Source organism: Mustela nivalis (genome assembly GCF_964662115.1).
Source record: "Mustela nivalis genome assembly, chromosome: 13".
Lineage (NCBI taxonomy): Eukaryota > Metazoa > Chordata > Mammalia > Carnivora > Mustelidae > Mustela > Mustela nivalis.
This window is the reverse complement of record NC_139032.1, coordinates 53,435,378-53,457,820: the sequence shown is the minus strand read 5'-3', so window position 1 is coordinate 53,457,820 and position 22,443 is coordinate 53,435,378.

The following is a 22,443-nucleotide window of genomic DNA, read 5'->3' as shown; positions in this document are numbered from 1 at the left end:
TCATCATTAGCCATCAGGGAAATTCAAATCAAAACCACACAGAGATACCACTTTACACCAATTAGAATGGCAAAAATTAACAAGGCAAGAAACAACACATGTTGGAGAGGATGTGGAGAAAGGGGAACCCTCTTACACTGTTGGCGAAATGCAAGTTGGTACAGCCACCTTGGAAAATAGTGTGGAGGTTCCTCAAAACATTAAAAAAAAATAGAGCCGCCCTATGACCCAGCAATTGCACTACTATGTATTTACCCCAAAGATACAGATGTAGTGATAAGAAGGGCCATATGCATCCAATGTTGATAGCAGCAATGTCCACAATAGCCAAACTGTGGAAAGAGCCAAAATGCCCTTCAACAGATGAAGGGACAAAGAATATGTGGAAGATTACTCAGCCATCAGAAATGATGAATACCCAAATTTTGCATCAACCTGGATGGGACTGGAGAAGATTATGCTGAGTGAAATAAGTCAAGCAGAGAAAATCAATTATCATACGGTTTCAGTTAGTTGTGGAACATAAGGAATAGCATGGAGGACACTAGGAGAAGGAAGGAAAAATGAAGAGGTGGGAAACCGGAGGGGAAGATGAACCATGGGAGACTGTGAACTCTGAGAAACAAATGGAGGGTTTTAGAGGGCAAGGGGGTGGGGGATGGTTTGGCCTGGTGATGGGTATTAAGGAGGGTACATATTGCACAGAGCACACTGGGTGTTCTACATTAACAATGAATCTTGGAAAACTACATCAAAAACTAATGATATACCATATGGTGACTGACATAACATAATTAAAAAAATTTTTAATGCTGTTATGGATCTTCTTTATAACACTCTCCTTAAGCACAGCTGATTTTTATGGGTGTATAAAAGTGTAACTGCCGAATCAAAGAAGGCATCATTTGCCATTTGCTATGTAACAAACTACAATAATTGGGTTTTTTGTTTTCTTACTGTTGAGTTTTAAGAATTCTTTGGTATTTGGGAGGTAAATCTTCTATTAGTTATATGTTCTAAAAATATTTTCTTCTAGTCTATGGCTTGTTTTTTTATTCTTTTATCAGTGTTATTTGCAGAGCAGATATTTTTAATTTTAATGGAATTCCACCTATCATTATTTTAATGGATTATGCTTTTGATGTTATATCTAAAGAGGGATTACCACACCCAAGGTCACTAAGATTTTCCCCCAGGCTAATTTCTAGAAATTTAATTTTTTGAAATTTTACACTGAGATCAATGATCCATTTTAATTTTTTGAAAGGTGTTAAGTTTTGTGTCTCAATTTACTTATACACATGTGGAAGTCCAATTCTGCACCATTTCATGGAAAAAAAAACATCCTTTTCTCCTATATTAAAAATCAGTTGAATATATTTGTATTGGTTCATTTCTGGGCTTATTTTATTCTGTTGATCTGTATATTCTTTTGCCAATACCACACTGTCTTGATTAGTGTAGTTTTATATTAGGTCTTAAAGTCAGGTAGTATTCAGTCCTGCAACTTTTTCTTCATTACTGTGTTAGCAATTATAACTCTTTAGCCTCTCAACATAAATTTTAGAATTAGTTTCTTGACATCCACAAACATTTTGAATTAGACTGCACTGAATCTATAGATCACGTTGAGAAGAACTGGCATCTTAACAATATTGAATCTTCCTAACCGTGAACATGGGACATTTCCCCAATTTATTTAGATCATTTGTTCCCCACCACAGTTTATAGTATTCTTCATATAGAATGTTATACAATTTTTTTTAGATTTATACTGAAGTACTTTTTTCCCCTCTTGGGTGATAATATAAATAGTGTAGTTTTAATTTAAAATTTCAATCGTTCTTTGCTGTTAGAGAAGAAAGCATTGACTTTTTATAACAATCTTCTATCCTACAGTCTTACTATAATCACTAATTAGTTCCAGAAATGTTTTTGTTGTTGATTCTTTGGGACCTTCTATATGGAAAACCATGTCACCTGTTAACAAACATCAGATATATCTCTACCTAGCGTCCTTGTGTTATTACATTAACTAGGACTTCCAGTATTTGTTGAAAAGTAGTTATGAGAAGAAACATATTTGCCTTGTTTCTAATCTTAGGAGGAAAGCATTTAGTTTTTTACTATTAAGTGTGATTTATGCAGGTGTTTTACAGATATGCTTATCAAGTTGATAAAATTTTCCTCTATTCTTAATATTCTAAGTTGAGAAAGTTTCCTCTATTCTTAGTTTTCATATGAATTAGTATTGAATTCTGTCCAATGCTCTTTATGCATCTATTGGTATCATTTGTCTTTTCCAATCTACTAATGTCACCAGTTACAAAAATTGATTTTTTAAACACTGAACCAGCCTTGGTGGTTGTGTACAAATTGTTTTTATATATTGTTAGTTTAATATTTTGTTGAGGATTTTTGTGTCTATTATGATCAATATTGGCCCATAGTTGCCTTTCTTGTAATGTCTTTGTGTGGTTGCGGTATTAGCAGAATACTTACAAAATGAATTGGAAAGCATTTTCTCTGCTCCTGCTTTCTGGAAAAGATAATAGAGAATTGGTCTATCATCCTTAAATGATCGGTAGAATTCATTAGTGAAACCATCCTGGTCTCATGCTTTCTGCTTTGGCAGGTTATTAATTATTGATTAAACGCCTGTAATAGATGGAGGCCAATGTGTGTGGTTTCTCCATGTGTGAGATTAGACAGATTGTGACTTTCAAGAAACTGGTCTATTTTACATATGTTATCAATTTATGGGCACAGAATTTTAATAATATTCATTAGTGTTTAATGTTCATAGAGCCAGTAGTGATGCACCCTCTCTCATTATTGATTTTAGTAATTTATTTCTTTTTTGATTTTTTAATCCAATCTACTTAAAATTATATATTTATTTCTAATTCCTACTTGTCTCTATGTGCAGATTTTTAATATAGAATATAAGTTCTAAATACACTGGAATTTTACATGGAATAGTAACTCTGAATTTGTTTTTTTTCACTTTTTAGATTGTGAGGTGAAACATTACAGAAAAGTGTACAAAATGTAAGTATGGTGCTAAAATAATTATAATGATAAGATTATGCGACAAATTTATATTTTACAAAAATTTGTATTTTATCTTACCTCGAATTGAAGGCCTTTGGTGTTGTTTCAAGTTTGAGCTATTAAAAGTAATATATATATACTTTTTTATCTCAGGGTTGTGAGATCAAGCCCCACATTGGCCTTGGTATTGGGAATGGATACTGCTTAAGATTCTTTCTCCTTCTCCCTCTCCTCCTGCTCCCCTCTCCATCTCAAGAAAAAGCAAGAGAGAAAGAGGGAAACAGAGAGAGAAAGCAAGCAAGAAAGAGAAAAAGAAAGCTGTCCTAAGCATTCTCATTCATGTCTCTTGACGAACATGTAGACATATTTCTATTTTGGGTACAAGTAGGAGTCAGATTTTTATAGATTTGTATAGTAGAATGTACAATTCAAATTTCTAATATTAATATATGGATATCCAAAAGACCTAGAATTGAAGATATTGTCCTTTTTTTTTTTTGAAGTATCACCTTAGTCATAAAATAAGTGGCTGTATATATATGACACATTTTCTGGACAGTCTGCCTTTTCTTTGTTCTATTTGTCTATCATTACACCATTATCATATTTTCTTTCATCGTTGTGTATTTTCAGACATAGTAATTTTGATATTATAAATCTTTCCATCTTGCTTTTTAATTCTGTCTTGGATACTCTTGTCCCTCCAGATTTCTATGTAAGGTGGAGAATTCATTTTTCAAATTCCACCAAAAAGAAAACTGTGTTTCTATTTAAATTACTTCAAATCTCTCAATAAATTTGAGGTAAACTGGCTTCATTATAATACTGCATTTTTTTAATCCATGAACATGGTTTATCCTTTCATTTATTTAAATCACCTTTAACTTACTACAATGATGTTTTATTTACATAGCATATTATTTTTTAAGGTTTATTACAGTGTTTTAAACATTTTTAAGTCTATTTTAAACTATATTTTTTAAAAGAGATTTTAACTATTTGTTGGTCTATAGAAACATAGCTGATTTTGTCTATTCCTTTAATGTTTAATTTATTGGCACTTTTTACAATATCACTTATTCTTTTTAGTGACTCCAGATTGTGCAATGATAGCAGTTTTTCTTTTATTTTAAAATTTTTCACAGAGATATCTTATTAGTCTTTTCAAAGTATTGATAATTTTCCATGTTTTATATTTTCTCTATTTTATGAATTTCTACATGTAGGTCTTTATAAGAGCACATTTTATCATCTTTTTCTTGTGCCTTATTAGTTGCATTTTCTAAATAACTTTTTGGGCAAGATGTATTAGTAATTTTCAGGTTACTTTTTACTCACATACATATGTATCTTTTCCTCTAAGAATAAATTTAGCTTCATTCCACAAGCTTTGATATGTGACATTTTAGTTCTAAATTCAGTCCAAACTATTTTTTTTATTTTACAATATGAATTCTTACTGACCTATTAGTCATTTAAACTTATGCTAACTTTTAAACATATGGAGATTTTCTGTTTACCTTCTTAAAACAGTTTTCAGCTTCAGTGTACTGTGGACAGAGAACACATTATTATCATTCTATCCTCTGAAACTTCTTCAGACTTTCTCTATGTCCCAGCATATGGTTCACTTCTAGAAATGTTCTAGGGACACTTGAAAGTGTGAAAATGCACCTGTAGAATTAGGTGCAGTGTTCTCTGCCAAGAAGCTTAATTTAAGTAATCACAATGTGTCTTGTTTTAAAAATATTTTATGGAAAAAAATAAAGCAAAACAAAATGTAATACTGTGACTCTCAGTTATATTTAACTTCTAGCTATTCCCTTTGCCTAGAATGCCTTCTACTCATACTCCCCTAAATTATCCTAGTCTTTCAGGCTTGCCTTATATGCCATCTTCTCTAGAGGGCTTCTATGTTTTCCTATGTGGAAGCACTCTTTCATTTTCTAAAACCTGTAGTGCTTAATTCCTATCTCAACCTGATATTGCAGACATTTATGTATATATTTTATTCACCTGTTATAGTTTCCTAATGGTTTAGAGTAGGAGGAATTCATGTTAATTCCCAAAAATCCTTGCCTTGAGTTTGCCTCAAAAAGCTTTTTATGGTTGAGTAAATGAATAAAGTAACAAAGATTCAATGTTTAAAATGAAGACCAATAATTCTACTTACAAGGTTTAGTCCATTTTTATAATCTAACCTTACTTTGTCCTTCTTATCTTGAACAATTACTATCTTTCTCATTTAGGAACTGGACTTACTCTTTCTCTCTTGCCTTAATAAAATTGTAATTATATAACTCAAACCCTGAAGCTACTGGATTATTTCAAATCCACTGTGTTTGAGTTGTATGACAAAGAATTGCCAGAAAAAAATGAACTGGAGAATACAGAAAAGGTCACACAGCTTTAGCACATAAACATGTGTATAAGCTCTCAATGCTTCAGTATTTTGTTAGTGAAGTGAAAGACCTAATGAGAAAAGAAAATGAAAACAAATGAATGTATTACGGTGATGAAGTTTGTGAGTGCAGTGGGGACCAATAGAGCAGAGGAATCAAACCTTAATATATAATTATAGGAGTTCTCACCTGAGTTTTTGATCTAGGAAATATTTTAAATTGAAAAGCCTCAATCTAATTAGATAAAGTGTATGTCTGAAAGATAGGATACATTAGTAAAAATGCTAACATTAAATTCTGCCCTTTTCAAACATTTTTGAATCATTGGGAAATACTAAATAATAATTGTTCTGCATGCAAGTAAAATGCATACCAACTCAATAATTCATCTCATAATTAACTTAATGAAGTAGTTAGGAATATTTAAGTCCTTATTTTATTCCATTATTCTTTCCCATCTCCTAAAATTTGAATAGGTATAGTGAATTTTGAATCCCATACAAATTTTTGGCTAGAAGTGGTGTTTCGAATCCCAATTAGGCTGTGCAACTTTTACAGTACTACACACTGCATATTCTGTCATTTCTTCTGTGGCATACAAGTACAACCTAATGTGCTTTTTATCTGTGAAAAGTGTACAAAAGCAGATAAAGCTACAGCCAACCCATATTTAATCTTGCCTTACCAAAGATCAGTTCTACTGACGTTCAATAAAGGAAAATTTCAGTCAAGATTAAGATATTAAAATTTCAGTGTCCCAAGTGTGATAATCCAAATGAGAAAATCTGCATAGTGAAGCTGATCTAACAGAAAACTAACAACAAGAAATGACTAGCTTAAGAAAGAAAAGCAGTATATGTGGACAGACTACAACTCTGGGAAACACTTAACAAATGCACAAAAATAGCAGCACTGTTCCAAAAAGAACTGAATTCACAGGTAGAGAAAAGGAACATATGATAAATTTAATCAACTGCATCAATTGCTGAAAAGAGTAAAAATAAAGTTCTCTGTGTGTGTAATCATGTGTATAATATCGTATTCTAGTATGTGCAAATTAAAATTGACTTGTTTTCTTACCTAGCTTATAATTTTTATTTCATGCTCACAAAGTATAAAATAAGAACATTACTGTGTGTACTGAGCAATGGTGAATAAAATGTCTCATTCATTTATTCAACCAGAAAATGCTAAAATTTGTTTAGCACTTACTATAGATCTGATACTACCCTTGTTTCTGTAACTAGATACAAAGAAGTTTAAAATACAGTCCTTCAGTAACAAAAAAGCCATTTTAATTGAAAACTGAAACATTCTGTGTATACATTATATTCTTTATTTTTAAACAAAAACCAAACCAAAACAAAACAAATGGTCCTGAATCTACATGCTTATCCATGTGTAATTCTTTTGTTAAATTATACACTGAGGTTGTGTTTTGCATTAAGAATAAAATCTACGAGAAGACATACTAAAATAATCATTGAACTTTCTTTCAAAATATTTGCTTTGCAACTATTATGGAAATGTTCTTATCACTGTCTTTGTAAACAACACTACAGTTTATTTTATAATCAAGTATAACAAAAAATATTTTCCTAATGATTGCATTCCTCTCTTTTCTTTTCTTTTTTTTAATCTAAGAGGAGACTGAGCTCAGAGATTTAACAATCAAAATTACCATCATGCTGGACTTTTCTCCTTATCAGTGTTTTTTTCCCCCCTCTATGTTAGTAATTTTCAATTTTTCTTCTCCTTGAACCTGTGACACAAGATAGGCAATTATTTAGAAAATAAGTAAATCACTCAAATATCATGTAAATGCTATAATGGAGGTGTGAAGGGGGTCCTGTGAGAGCCTAAGAGATTGAATGTCTGGGAAGGCCATAATGTATTTAGGTAAGTGAGTAATTGGAGAAAAATTTTGAGATGGGTAGAAATGGGAAAGGTTCTCAGAATGAATGCTGTGAATACTAAGAAAATCATGTAAAAGCAATGATCTGTCTTCTGAGAAGAGGTGAAAATGACTTGCAACAAATATTACATATGAAAGGACATTTCAAATGCTAATGCAGAAAAGATTTACCCTATAATGTCAGACTAGATCTAAAAAAATGAAATAATAAATTATAAAAAATACCAAATATGCCTCATTTCCTTGAATAAATTGAGATTATATTTAATTTATAAAAACATGTGATATTATAATATTAGTAATTATGAAGTTTTAACAATTTAATATTTCATCCCATACAAAATAAACTATCCATCTATATTTGTGCTCTGTATTATTCCATTATGGAAACCCTACTTATCTATGGTAACCAAAGTTCATGGTAGTTTTTTAGCTAATTAAAACTTTGAATGACACAATGAAACATGAGTTGACCTTACTAATCAATAAAGTAACAATTGAATGTTTAAATGATGCGTAAATGATTTCAGTCTTGTATCAAAACCCAGCTAAATTCTATTTGCTTCAAATTTGAACTGGAAGTAGCATTTATTATCTTTCCTTCTATAAGTGAATTTGTAATACCTAATAATGGGAGTGAAGGCTCTATTATTCAAAATGCATGCAGTCAAAAAATTCAAGCCATTTTAAATTTTGGCAATACAGTGGGCCTTATAATAGATCCATAAGACATGTTAAGGCCATATTACTAAAGATAACTTCTTGGAAAGTTTCCACCTTATTCTGAAGATTGACATATCCTAACTGACATGCAAACTGATGACCCATGTTCACATTAATAAACTTGATCTCAAAGATCCTTCTGAATCATTACAGCAACATAAAGTTATTTTATATAATGCATATGAACCTTTAATTCACTGTTTGAGCTGAGGTTCTACAACTGGCTATATATCCTCGAGTAACTGTTTATACTCCTAGATCTTACTTTTCCACATATGAAATCAGATTAACATATTAGAGACAATTAATGTTAAATACTTGGCACAGAACATTCTATTATTAATTTTTACTTTAATAATGTGTTGTATTGTATGCTAATTTTAATGGATAAACTAAATACAGTGAAAACCTATTAAAATATGCTGAAATACATCCAGATATAGTCAAAACATATTACCTAATATACAGTAGCCAATAGAACAAATAAATCTCCAAATCTCAAGGCTTAATGAAATAGAATTTGTCTGATCAAGAAATAAGCTATTTGTTCACAATCAGGAGGTAACTGTCTTCTGAGGAAATAGCCATGGATTCAGCAATCCTACATCTTAAGGCTTTGCTACCCTCTAAGGTTTTTTGGATGAATAAAGAGCAAGGCGACCAAATACAGGTGCCTGGAATCAGCACTTCAGTTCAACTTCCTTTGAGTAGAATGAAGTTATTTGACCCTACCTAACTACAATGAAGTCTGAAAAACTGAAAAACTAAATTAGTTTAGCCCAAGAAAAAGTAGAAAATGATTTAGGGAAAATCTAGCAGATTCTGCTAAATTATTAAATACCTTATAAATATATCTTAAGTATTTGCTAACAAAGAAGACATCAAGATGGATAAAATTGTTTTATCCTAAAGTTGATTGGAAGATAAAGATATATAGACAATTCTCGTACAATGAGAGAAGTACTCACTGGTGTGCAAATTTAGTCATATAAAGGAAACACACATGAAGAAAAGTGCTCTCTATACTGCAAGTAAAGAGAGACATCAAGATATGACAAAGCCATAGGAAGAGCCTCATAGATTGATGGATTCTCATGCAATAAAGGGGGAAAAATATCTTAAAAGTGTATAAAATAATCACAAATGCTATGTCAAAATGGGGCTCCTGGGTGGCTCAGTCAGTTGAAAATGTTTGACTCTTGATTTCGGCTATGGTCATGATCTTGGGGTCATGGGACTACGCCCTGTGTTGGGCTCATTTTCAGCAGGGAGTCTGCTTGAGGATTCTCTCTCCTTCCCTCCCTCTGCCCCTCCATCTACTTGCACACGTTCTCTCTTGCTCTCTCTTCCCTAAAATAAATAAATAAATCTAAAACAAAACAAAACAAAACAAATGCTATGTCAGTGAACAGATGCTATCAGATTTGACAATTAGACCCTTAGATTGTCGCTAAATACTTTGGTGAAAATAGTTCCCAGAAACAAATAATAGCAATTCAAACAGAAAAATGTAAAAAGAACTAAATAAATCCTGATAAAGCAGGATTTATGTCAAGAACAAAATTTAGCTTAACATCTAAATTTCAATAAATGTAATATACTATAAATAGAATAAAAAAGAAAAAAATACATAATTATTTTAATAGATGGAAGTAAGGCATGTGGGATACTTCAAAACCTCTTTATGACTCAAAAATAGCAAAATAAAATGCCAAAAAAATAGTAACAGAAGAGAACTTCCTCAAGCTTATATAGAGCATTTATGAAGACCCACATCTAACATAATACTTAGTGGTAAAAGACTGAGCACATTTTCCTTAAAATTAAGGGCAATCATAACATGCATTCCCTAAAGTGGCAGGTCCTGGGAATAGGAGATGCTATACTGCAGGGCACTCCAGGACCTCTTCTCCCTAAGGCCATTACCTTCAAGAGGTGGAGATATAGCTAACTTTCATTAAACAGAGAAACAGATATAGAGAGGTAGGCAAAAGGAGGAGACACAGGAATATGTCCCAAATAAAACAATAAGATAAAACCACAGCAAGAGACCTACGCAAAATGGCTATAAATAATATGCCTGATAGAACATTTAAAATAATGATTATAAAGACACTCACTGAACTTCAGAGTGGAAGACATCAGTGAGAATTTTAACAGATAGAAAAAGAACCAATCAGAAATGAAGAACACAATAAATTAAATTTAAAATAGACATGAAAGAACAGATAAGTTAGAGATAGCAGTGGAATGAATTAATTGACCTGGAAGACAGAGCAATGGAAAGTAATCAAGCTGAACAAATTATTAAAAAACAAACAAACAAACAATAAGCAAAATGAGAATAGACTTAGGGAAGTCAATGACTCTATCAAGAGAAATAATATTCACATTATAGGGATCCCAAAAGAAGACAAAGAAAAGGACCATAAAATTTATCTGAAGAAATAACAGCTGAAAATTTCCCTAATCTGAGCAAGGAAACAGTTATCCAGATCTAGGAGGTACAGAAATCCCACAACAAAATCAACCCAAGGAGGTTCCTATCAATATACATAATAATTAAAATAGCAAAGGGTAATTTTAAAGAAAAAAATTTAAATCACCAAGGATAAAGAAGGCAGTAATATACAAGGGAAACCCATAAGGCTATCAGCTGATTTTTTCAGCAGGAGCTTTCCAGGCCTGAAGGGAAGGGTATAATATATGCAAAGTGCTGAAGCAGAGAAAATTTGTAGCCAAGAATACTCTATCAAGCAAGGCTATTATTCAGAATTTTTTAAAAAAAAAAAGAGAGAGAGAGAGAGAGATAAAGAGTTTCTCAGGCAAGCATAAACTAAAGGAATTCATGACCACTAAACCAGATTTCCAAGAAATTTTAAAGGAGACTGAGTGAAAAGGAAAGACCATAAGAATATGAAAAGCAGGAAGCACAGAAGCAGTAAAAATCAGTATATCTGCAAAAATTAGTCAAGGGATGCATAAAATAAGAGGATGTAAATATGACACCATGTAACTAAAATATGTGGGGTATAGGGAGGAATAAATAATGGGTTTAAACTTAAGTAACCATCAACTTCTTATAGATTGCTATATACACAAGATGTTATGCGTAACTCTAATGGTAATCACAAATCAAACCAGTTAATACATACACAAAGAACAAAGAAAAAGGAATTCAAGTATATCACTTAAGAAATGCAACACACTATACAAAACAGCAAGAAAAGAAATGATTAGAGAAGAACTGCAAAACAACCACAAAACAAGTACCAAAATGGCAGTAAGTACACATCTATCAATAATTACTTTGACAGTAAATTAACTAAATGGTCCAATCAAAAGACAAAAGTGACAAAGTACATAAAAAAGAAGACCCATTGATATAGCTCTCTACAAGAGACTCATTTCACACCTAAAGACACCTGCACATTGAAAGTAAGGGGATGGTTGGGGCACTTGGGTGGCTCAGTGGGTTAAGCCTCTGCCTTTGGCTCAGATCATGACCTTGGGGTCCTGGGATCGAGACCCACATCAGGCGCTCTGCTCAGTAGGGAGCCTGCTTCCCCCTATCTTTCTGCCTGCTGCTCTGCCTACTTTTGATCTCTCTCTGTCAAATAATTTTTTTTTTAATCTTTAAAAAAAAAAAGAAAAGAAAGTGAGGGGAGAGAGAAACATTTATCCTGTAAACAGTGGTCAAAAGAAAGCTGGGGTAGGAAAAGTTATATTGGAAAAAATTTAAACAGTCTTAAAACAAAGACTGTAACAAGAGACAAAGTAGGGCACTATATAATAATAATAAAAGGACACTCCAACAAGAAGATCTAACAATTGTAAAAATGTATGCACCTAATATGGGAGCACCGAAATACATAAATCAGTTAATAGCAATCTAAATGAACTAATCAATAGTAATACAATAATAGTAGGGGACTTTAAGACCCCACTTACATCAATGGACAGATTCTGCAAACAGAAAATCAAAAAAGAAAGTGATTTTGGATGACACACTGGACATGATAGATTTAACAGATGTATTCAGAATACTCTACACTAACAGAGCAGAAAATACATTTTTTTCAAGTGCACATGGACACATGAGGCCATGAAACAAGTCTGAAGAAATTAAAAAATATTGAAGTCTTACAATGTATTTTTTTTATCACAATGCTATGAAGCTAGAAATTAACCACAAGAAAAGTCTAGAAAGAGAACAAATTCATGGAGGTTAAATAACAAGCTACCAAACCATGGGTGGGTCAACCAAGAAATCAGTAAGAAATAAAAAATTACATAGAAACAATTGAAAACGAAAACACAATGGTCCAAAATCTTTGGGACACAACTTTGAGAGGGAAGTTTACAGCAATACAGGCTTACCTCAAGAAATAGGAAAACTCAAATAGCCTAACCCTATGCCTCAAAGAGCTAGAAAAAGAACAAACAGAACTCAAAACTGCAAGAAAGAAGGAAATAATAAAGATGGAAGCAGGAATAAATGATATAGAAAGTAAAAAAATAAATAAATAAAAATAGAAAAGATCAATGAAACCAAAAGCTAGTTCTTTGAAAAGATCAACAAAATTGATAAATCTCTAGCCAGACACATCAAAAACAGAGAGAGGAGTCAAACAAAATCACAAATGAAAGAGGAGAAATAATACCACAGAAATATAAACAACTGTTAAACAATTGTAGGAGAATACTCTGAAAAACTGTATGTGAACAAACTGGACAAACTATCATGAAAGCAGCCCAAGTGTTTGTCAATAGATGAATGGATAAAGAAGAGGTGTGTATGCACACACAGACATACACACACAGAGTATTATTCATCCATAGAATATTATTCATCCATAAAAAAGGATGAAATCTTGCCATGTTCCATGACACGGATAGAGCTAAAGGGTATCATGCTAAGTGAAATAAGTCAGTCAGAGAAAGGCAAGTACCATACAATATCATTCATCTGGAATTTAAGAAACAAAACAAACTAAGAGGGATAAAAAAGAAAGACTGAAACAAAGCAAGAAACAGACTCTTAACTATAGAGAACAGATGGTTACCAGAGGGGGAGGGGTGGGAGAATGGGGAAATAGGAGATGGGAATTAAAGAGCACATTTGTCATGATGAGCACTGAGTAATGTGTAGTAGTATGGAGGGCACATATTGCATGGAGCACTGGGTGTGGTGCATAAACTCTGAATTTTGGAACATTGAAAAAAAGTAAAAGAAAATTTAAAAGAAAAAAAAAAGAATCACTATATTATAATATTATATACCTGAAACTGTTATTACACTGTATGTTAATTCTACTGGAACTAAAATTAAAAATTTACAAAATTTTTTTTAAATAAGAAGTATTTCAGAACCAAGAAAAAAAAAATTGGGCAAAGGTAAGATAGTGCACTGAAGAGCATACATTGTGTGCCAGAAAAGGCACATGAAAAGAGATCCTTTGTCATTATCCATCAGAGCAATGCAAATCAAAACCAACTGAGAAAGCACTTCAAGCCTACTTGAATGGTTAGAGTCAAAAAAGTTGGGGTAGTTATAAATAATGATGAATCATTGAACATTATATCAAGAAATAATGAGGTACTATACAGTGGCTAACTGAAGATAATAAAAAAAAAAAAAGATGGGATAGTAGCAAGTTCGGCGGAAGATGTGGAGAAACTGGAACCTTTAGTCACTGCTGGTGGGAGCATAAAATGATACAGCTACTTTGGAAAATAATCTGGCAGTTCCTTAAAATATTAAACAGAAGTTACCATATGATCCAACATTTCCATTCTACATTCTATATACTCAATATAAATGAAAACATACGGCTGTATAGAGACATGAACACAAATTTTCATAACAGCATTATTCTTAATAGCCCAAATTAGAAACAACTCAATTATTCATTAAATAATGAACAGATGAACGAAATGTAGTAAATCTGTACAGCGGAGTGTTATTTGGCCAGCCATAACATAAAAATGTTAAATACTGATATATGCAACAACATGGATGAACTTTGAAGTATTATGCTGTATAGAAGCCAGGCAGAAAAATACTGTGTATCATGTGATTCCTTTTATATGAAATATTCAGAAGAAGAGAATCTATGAGGTTGGAAAGTAGACTGGTGTTGCTTAAGCCTGGGGCACTTTGATTTGGTTGTTGGAAATGGCGAATGCCACCCCTTATTAAGTATGGCGTTACTTTTAGGGGTGCTGAAAAGGTTTTGAAACTAGAGTAGTGATAGCTGAATAATTGTGAATGTGTTGTGAACTACTGAACTGTCCACTAAAAATGGTTGGATTGTATGGTATGTGAATTATATTGCAATATAAAGTTGTTAAATAATATTCCAGTACATTAAAACAGGCTGTGAAATATACAATGTGGAGAAAGAATTGACTGAAGGCATCAAGTTCTGTTATGTTTCACTGAAAATTACCTGCCCATTTTTCTCTCCTCCAAATTCCACACACCCATACCAAGTGATAACAGCAGTGGTTATGAGTAATTTGCTAGGGCAAAGAGTCCACATCGTGCTCTCCGTGGATTTGTTATGCTGGCTACTCTGAAATTCTGCCAATTTCTAGCACAAAAGTAGTGGCAAACTTTAATTTTAAAATGTCTTTAGAGATGACTCACCTTTTCCCAAGTTTAATGTATTTGGGCCTCAGTAAAATTACATACCCACAGTGCAGCTATTTTACATTTGAAAAACTCTCTAGCAGGTGTGTCTTTCTGATTTTCAATTGTATACTTAACTGTCTGTTCAGAAAGCAGTAAGTAGCACATTCAATATACATAGGTTTTATTTTGCTGAGTAATTCACTTGTTTTATCTCCATTTGAGATACTCTTGGTTAGTTATATATTAAACAAATGTCTATGAACCAAATTGTCTTTTTCAACTTATTTCCACAGTATCTTTGGTTCCCACAAGAAATCTTTTGTAGCAGGTAACTATCAACTTCTACCTCACACTAAAACCAATATACTCCAGAATGATAACATGCCTGCTGCCCATGGTCAAGACATTCTACTGGGGGACCAGACTGCTGAACTTCTCAGTAGGCCAAAATGCACTAAGAATCTTCAAAAGGGGGAAGTATGTTTCACAATCTTAAGGCACACAGATTTATAGTCCGAGAGATCTGTGTTCAAAGTTTAGTTCCAATGAAAAACAGAACTACCACATGACCCAGCAACGCCACTTCTAGGTACCTATTTGAAGGAAATCAAAGTATTATATCAAAGAGACAGCTGCATCTCCATGCTCGCTGCAGCATTACTTATGATAACCAAAACAAAGAAACAATTTAAGTCGCCACTGATGGATGAGTTATGTCGTGTACACACAGACACACATACACATGCACAAAATACAACACTATTCAGATGTAAAAAATAAGGAAATGTGAGTCGGGGGAAATTGGAGGGGGAGACGAACCACGAGACTGTGGATGCTCAGAAACAAACTGAGGGTTTTGGAAGGGAGAGAGGATGGGAGGTTGGGGGAGCCTGGTGGTGGGTATTATGGAGGGCGTGTACGGCACGGAGCCCTGGATGTGGAGCATAAACAATGAATTCTGGAACTCTGAAAAGAAAAAAAAAAAATAAGGAAATCTTTCCATTTACAATAACATGGGTGGACGTTAAGGGCATTATGTTAAGTGAAATACATCAGACGGAGAAAGACAAATACTGTATGATCTCATTTTTACGTAGAATCTAAAAACAACCAAAATCACTAAGAAGAATTAAAAGCTTAGGTATATGGTTACTAGAAGTAGGGATGGGATGTAAGGGAACTGAATAAAGGCGATCAAGAATTACAAACTTTCAGTATAAGATGAGTAAGTACTCGGGTGTAAGGTACAGCATGAGAGCCATAGTTAACACTAATGTATGTTAGATTTGAAATGTGCCTAGAAAGTATATCCTGGAAGTTTTCATCACAAGGAAAAAATAATGTTTACCAACATATAAATAACTGAATTAATAACTGTACTTTTCTTTACAAGAATCTCTTTCTCTTTCCTCATCAAGAGGGTCCAGTACAAATTGCCTTGGTAGCAGTACACACTAAGTAAGAACAAGGAACTGGAGTCAGCAGACCTGGGTCCCAGTCCTAGCTTTTCCCATTGATTATTTAGGTAAGAAGATCAACCCAAACTTCCACATTCTTCATCTGCAAGAACTGAGGTAATGACTATCCCCTCCTTTGTAAGGTTATTAAAAAGATTCAATGAGGTAAACTGTGTAAAGTTCTGAGAAAGATGGCTGACAAATAACATTCAGTGATCATAGCTATTTTTATTATAGATGGCTATGACAAATTCATACATTGAATCTTTTGTAGACCCACACCTAGGTTTATGAGGATGGAACTACATGTGTTCTATATTAGAGAATACTGAGAGTTTGGTTCAGGTAGAAGGTCATTTCTCTAAACTCAAAATCTCAATTTTTTCTAAAAAATGAAAGACACAGAATACATCCTTGCTTTTTGTTAGCTGAAGTCTACCCTTTCTGGACCTGTCTCAAATTGTTTCTAGAATGGAGATAAAGTGATGCACTCTTTGCTCAGTATTTAAAGTAGTATAAACTCTTTACAACCTGTATCTGACACAGGAGTCTCCATTCTCCAGGATACCAGGACTACCATTCCACTCCTATTAAAAAGGTATTTTCACTCTTTCTCAGTAGAAAACAGGGATGCAAAGTAATGATAGCTTATATATGATAGCCATTATTGTCTCAGTCAATCTCTCTTCTTGTCCTCCAGATAGCATACAATCTGTTAGAATACTAATACACTAATAGTGTAATACAATTCCTTTAAGTACTTAACAAAGTTTGTCAATATTAGATGCAGGCTTTGTCCTTGTATTACTTTTCTTCTTGATATGCTGGAATTACTCTGAATGCGGTTTTTTGTATTTTTTCTACCCAACACTTAAAGCTTTAATATCTTTTCTACCAAAAATAAGCCAGTCAAGAAGTCTGACAAATGAATCCACTTCATAATGGATCTGTCCACCAGCTAAACATGTTAACAGAATGTATGGGATCTGGCATACCGTCAAAGATTTCAAATTCTTTGCCTGATCCAGCTATACTCCAGATGTTCCAGGGTCAGTGCTGCCCAGATGTGAGGTGGATGATATTCTGCAGCTCTGTTAACAAGGTGATCATGGTAATTTTCCAATTTATAACAGCACATCATAAGTTTCCAAAACATAATTTTAAATATACAAAGCCTGGGCTTTATACTTTCCTAACTAACTCCTATATTGATCTTCAAGAGGAGGCTAGAGCCAGCCCTTCAGTCTGTATCAAGAGTTCCTAGATTTGCTAATATGCCCTGGTTTCAATACCCACCTGTCCCATCTGTCTACCAATAAGGAATGAACTTACTGTAAATCATTTTTTCCCTCTTTATCATTAGAAACATTTATAGATTTAAGATGCATGTTTTAGGGTAAGCCTGATTTCTACTTGGTTGTCCTATGGACTTATTTATATCACTGTGACCAAATCTCCTTTCCCTCCCCCCAGAAAACATCACTACTGGTTTAATAGTGTAATACAATTCCTTTAAGTACTTAACAAAGTTTGTCAATATTAGATGCAGGCTTTGTCCTTGTATTACTTTTCTTCTTGATATGCTGGAATTACTCTGAATGCTGTTAAACATCTGAAAAAATAGTTCTGTAAAACCTTACAACCATGGGAATTATTAATATTCAGAGATGATGTTTCTTTTTCTTTGGTTTCTGGGGTATTTTAAAGAGTGTTAATTCTTCATAATGGGACTATTATTTTTGTTCATATTGTCAAACTGCTAAGATTCTCGGCATCTTAAAAAGACACTGCAATCAGAGAACAAACAGGCATTTAAAAAGAAGAATGCACATTACATTGCCATGTGGCCACTGGGTGCTCATTAAATATTAGTTGATGTTCAAAAAGTTCAGTGGAATGTAATTACTTTTTTGCATAAGGAGACTGAAAAGTAGGTCTTTGGCCATGCCTGAAACTAAAGGAGGTGATTTTAAAAATAAAGAAAAAGGGCCTTCCTCATTATATTTAAATTGATACCCTGGCTACCATAAAATTTCATAGAGAATAGTTACGATTGCAACATAATAACAATCAAAACATTTTATATGAAAAGTGGGTGGAAAGTAGATGACTTGTTCAAAACTAGAAAAAAAATTTTAATACTCTGATAACTTTAATTTTGCATTAGTTATTTGGGAAGAGAGTAAAATTATGAGTCATTATTGATCTATAAAGATTCTATAAAATTCTACATTAGCAAATTTGTATTTCAACTGAACCTTAGCTCCAGACAAAGTGACTTGCTTCTATATAATAACTTATTTATCCCAGATTGGTCATTAAAATGCACTTACCATTGAGTCAGTGTTCAAGCCCTCTTTCCTCAGAAACATGGTAACAACAACAATATACACTGATCACATATAAAGCATAATTATATCTACCTATATACTACTGATAATTAAATAACTGTCAGTCTAATATAATGTATCCACATGGAGTACAAGAACTTTTTCACTTCCCTCATCCTCAGTTTGTTATCAGTACGAAAGGAAGACCTGGACCTGACTTTAAGTATTATTCCTAATCTGTCTCCTCAGGAGAGTCAAGTTGCAGCTCTGAAAATGTTGTCCATCTTTGCAATGAATGGGTATTTTCTGTTAGGTTCCATGTGCTAGATGTGCTATTCACATCATACGTGTTAGATGTGTTGTTCAAATCTCTTATCTTTCCTAATTTTAGTGTGTGTTCATACAAAACAGTGCTGTTGGTGGTATTCTGGGCATTTATTTCTCACCTTTGATCTACTACTGGTTTCTGCCCATTTTCCAAGCTTTACTGTCCAGGTATCCTCCAAATTTTCTCTGTTGTTTCCAACTGTGATGTGTTCTATTGATTTCAAAGGAGAACCTGTCTGATTCAGACCCTGGAACAAAGAATACATTGTAGATGAGAGACTTGGAGTAAAAAGGAAGAAATGTTAGCTTTATTATCTGCTTTTACTGCTCAACGCAATGAAAATCCCATTATCATTTATGCATAGACAGCCGGTTGCCTGTGACTTTCTGTTAATAAGAGCAGATTAAATTACTCTCTATGATAAACTTGATTAAAAAGCTAATTGAAACCAAGTTTGAGGCGTCCTTGCTGTTCTCATGATACAATTGCACGGTGGCCAAAAATAACTCTAGAAACACTGGATAGAATGGCTATTTCTAAGGGAATTAACTAATTTAAAAGAAAAGAATGACAAGTTCAAGTTCCTAAAATATATTTTTACGTAGGCTAAAACAAGGGACACTGCCTAACTTTAAAAATCTCTTATCTCTAGCAACACCAGCAATACAATGGCTAATAATTAACTCAAATCATTATTCTATAGGTTGCCAAATTGCAATGACAATTGAATTCACTGACTCTCCAGATCTCTTCTGTGAAAATCAGTGCATGCATTTTAGAAATTTGGGCTCTATGCAGAGAAATATAGGCATACAGGAAATTCAAAACTCGAGGTTCCCCCCCAAGCCTCAGCCCTGAACCTCCTGTCAGCTCAAGTGGCCTCCTCTTTACTGTTTGATAAATTTTCTTCTGTCTTTTTAATGATTGATAGAACACTCAAATGAGACACTAACTTTTTAAGATAAAGCCAATTCTTACACACTCAACTCCTTAGTAATGGAATTATAATTAGAGGACTATTCCTCCTTGTACCACAGATAAAATAGAAAGTAAAACCTTGAAAGAAAGTCTTTCAAAAAGGTACAACTTTGAAAATCCTATCAACATAAGAAACATAAATATGTAGAACATGTTAAGAAAATAGGTAATAAAAGTGATTTTCTTTTTTTTTTTTTTTAAAGATTTTATTTATTTGTCAGAGAGAGCGAGCGAGAGCGAGCACAGGCAGACAGAGTGGAAGGCAGAGTCAGACGGAGAAGCAGGCTCCCTGCAGAGCAAGGAACCCGATATGGGACTCGATCCCAGGACGCTGGGATCATGACCTGAGCCGAAGGCAGCTGCTTAACCAACTGAGCCACCCAGGCGTCCCTAAAAGTGATTTTCTGAAGAAGGAAAACATTACGTCAGGCTGAATATGCCAATAGCCCATGTGTTAATGCAGATCCACATATTTGGGGTACAGTGTGCCACGTTGAACAGTGAGGGTCATCTCTAATGCTTTACTTGTATAATTGTTTAAAAAAAAAAAACAACACTAGACTTGCTGGTGGGTTTTCTCTTTGAAATTAAAATGTCAAAATCTCCTATAAATACTTTATTTTGAAAGATGGAAATTCAGACATGGCTGTGACTAAGAACAGGATACCTGAGAATATTTTCCTTTCCACATAACTTTAAGATGTACATACAGGAGAGGAGCCTTAGCATCTGTGTAAAGTGCTTCTGAGACTGTTCACTTTACGGTAATCATCTTGATGAGAGATACTACAGAAGAAATCAGGACAAGTGTATATTAGGTGACCCCCCCCCCTTCCACCCCGGCCAAGTAATATATTTAAGTCACAGAAATAAGAACAAAGTAGGCTTACTTAACGCAACAGGGTGCAGGGCAGTACAACAACCAAAATTATTTGATCCATGAGAAATAACTTCTTTATTAGCTGTTACTTGATCGTGGGATATCCAGAACTAACATCCCACTGATGTTCTTATGCACATTTCCCAGAATTGTATCAATTCTTAGTTCTATAGGCCCTTGAACAAAATAGAAGTTGGGTATTCTAAATGAAAACCACTATGGCATCCATATAGTTTGTGAATTTTTATCCTAATCTTTACCAACAATAACTGCAATCATTTCTCAAGTTACTTACAGATTTAGATTATTGGATGCTTGCCAAAGTTAACACTATAGTCTGGAGACCTAGAATTTATTCTATTGTTTGCCAGTGTGTATGGGAGTTTATGGAGATTAGGGTTAATCAATTCATGTTAGAGCCCTAACATGAATCCATCTCACCAAACCTCTCGTGGAACATCCAAATTATCCACTATTTATTGAGGTTTTTGTATCTACTATAACAGCAACAGTTAGCACCTGGGCACATCATTGTATGGGTTCTCTGATACAAAAGGGTAATGTGGAAATCATTAGTACTTCTGTTTTCTAACTCTTCCCTGGTGCATCAAAAACTAAAATATGACTGGAAGAAATTTTTAGAAACTAATGTCACTACTGAAGACTTGAATGTACAAAAAAAAGTAATGTTATGTGTCATTTCCTGTTTTGCTCACCATCTCAGCTGATACCCAAAACATACGGTGTGTAACTACTGACCTGGGGAATGTTTTTCTTAATAAATGGAAAACACCAGAAGCTGTCTTATTTATCTTAGCAGGAATTACAATGTATTTACCATCTTGCTTCTAGTGTATGTTAGCTCTGTATCTTTGTGCCATATTGTAGACTGCAGGAGCCTTAACTGTCTTACTACCATCCAGAGAACACCACGCCGGTCTTCTATACTGCCAACTTAATGCTAAAAGAACTTAAAGGCTAAATACTGTACAGGCCTTCGTAAGACATTTGTAAGCTGAAGATAGGGAGATAAAGCTTTCAAACATCAATGAGAAATTTAAGCAAAAAAAGAAATAATAAGAAAGTATTATGGTCATAGAACAGAAGTAAGAACCCATGAATCCAAATGGATATAAATAAATGGTGGAGAACAAACACTTCTTCCTTAGAGTAGATTGCAAACTAATAAACATAGAAGAAATGATGGAACTAGAAAATTACCATTTGGAACTCATCATTAGTTGTTTCATGCAAGAATCACCATAACTTAGAAATAGTGTAAAAAATGAAAATAAATATTTATAAGCTTTCTCTGTAGGATACTTATTAATCAACCATGAAAAATATAGTAGCTAAGGCTGGTCAAAAATATTTGAAGCAAGTGATCAAATTAATATCACAATTAATAGAAAAACCTCACATCAAGTGCCTCCTTTGATAATTTCTACCAAAAATGTACACCTAAATTCCAATCAAGATGAAAATCAAACATAAATTAAGGAATAGTCTAGAAAATAAATAGCCAGAACTTTTCCAAAATATGTTAAAGTCATGGGAAAAAAAAAAAAGAGATTGCAGAATTAAATATATTTAATTCTGGATTGGATTCTGAGAAGTTTTTTTCCTAAAAGAGATGATTAATGGGACAATTGTGGAAATTTATATATAGTCTTCAGTTTGGTAATAGTCAACATAAATTCCCTGATTTTGGTAATCTTCCTTTGATTATATAAGAAAAG